The sequence below is a fragment of the Lycium barbarum genome, chromosome 2, assembly GCF_019175385.1.
Source record: "Lycium barbarum isolate Lr01 chromosome 2, ASM1917538v2, whole genome shotgun sequence".
In the NCBI taxonomy this organism is placed as follows: domain Eukaryota; kingdom Viridiplantae; phylum Streptophyta; class Magnoliopsida; order Solanales; family Solanaceae; genus Lycium; species Lycium barbarum.
Genome location: NC_083338.1, coordinates 76,777,110 through 76,778,759, shown reverse-complemented (window position 1 = coordinate 76,778,759; position 1,650 = coordinate 76,777,110).

Here is a 1,650-nt window from a genome sequence, read left to right as displayed (position 1 = left end):
CAGAAGTTTGAGGAAGCTACATGGGAGACTGAAGAGGATATGAAATCCAAGTATCCATACTTGTTTGACGAACCAGAGGAGAACGTCCAAGGTAACTAACCTCCGTATCCATGTCGTGTTCATTATGTATTCATGTCTCATGTTTCACGTTCGCATTCGGGTATTCAACAGTCATGTCTCATGCTTGAGTATTCATGTTTCCATGTAACCATGTCATGATAATTTAGCCTCCGCGTTTCATGTAATATTTCCTTCACGCTTATATACTCTAGCCATGTCCAGTCCTTTTCATAACTATGGCCCATCATTCGAGGATGAATGATCCCAAGGGGGAGATATTGTAACACCTCGTACCCCTAACGAGCTTACGTTCATGATTCGGGACTTAGAAACCATGACAAAAGTGTTAGTATTGGAAAATTTCACCCCATAACGTCAATTGTATGTTTTACGACCAAATTACGGGTACTTAGAGGGGAATGGGCAGAAAGCATCGAGGGTGAAAAAAAACCTTAGTACGGGACGTACCTTGAGCCCGTACTTCCCCTGTCGAAATTAAATCGTCACTGGAAATTTGACCAAATGTACAGCCAAGATGTACGGGCCATACTTTGAAGTATGGGACGTACATTCAGGTCGTACTTTACCCTCGTTGGCCAGAAACTAAAAAAGCGAGGGTTCAGTTCTATTTTTCACTTTTCACAATCCCACTAGCCCTAAGACGAAATCTTCTTTTCCATCCATTGAAATTCACCAAGGTAAGTTATTCCAAGCCATTCAAGTTAATTCTAACATGTATCCATGATTCCTAAACAAGAATCTAATCCTTTTTAACATAGGGTCTTCAAGAAAACCCATTTAAAGGATTCAAGACTAAAGCTTTGGGATTTTCTACAAATTTCAGATTTTTACATTGAGTTTGGAGCGCTACCAGGTATGTAGGGTTGCTATCTATGTGGGGGAACATCCTTATTCCTCCCCACGCCTCTTCTTCCATAAAGTATGAAGCTCTGTGAAAACTAGGGTTTTTAACCATGTTCATGATAACCCTAGGTCCATGCCCCATGTTAAAATATGTATTAAATTGTTATAAATTCTTCATTTGTGTTCTTGATATTTCATTATGATTATTGAGAATCTGTCTGTAATCCATGAAAAAACCATATCTTGTATTCCACGTGCTCTTGCGTGCATGTTTATAAATAAAAATGCTTATTTCATGAATATCCTACATGTCTATAAGTTTTCATGCAATTATATTATATAATTACCTTCATGCCATCATTGAAGATACATTCATGCTGCATACAAGTCATGCTTTCATGAAACTCATGGGCTTCTTAGCCAACTATATCATGTTCATGTTTTTTGGAGTTGCTCGAATTACCGAGAAGGCTGAGATAGCCTGAAACTACGTTAGCCACCGTAGGATAAAGATCGCTCCGCCCAGTTTGGACAATTCCTTAATTTTTCCAGTTAATGGATCCATCAAGTACGTTACACCCTATACCCTGGTAAGGTATTAGGGCTCTGCTGGTCCGGCGAGGTACCAGACTCTGCATTTTACGTGGTGATATCATGTTATCAATTTATGCAATGCTCTCCCTACCTAATACGTTTTACTCATGTCCTATATATACATATATATAT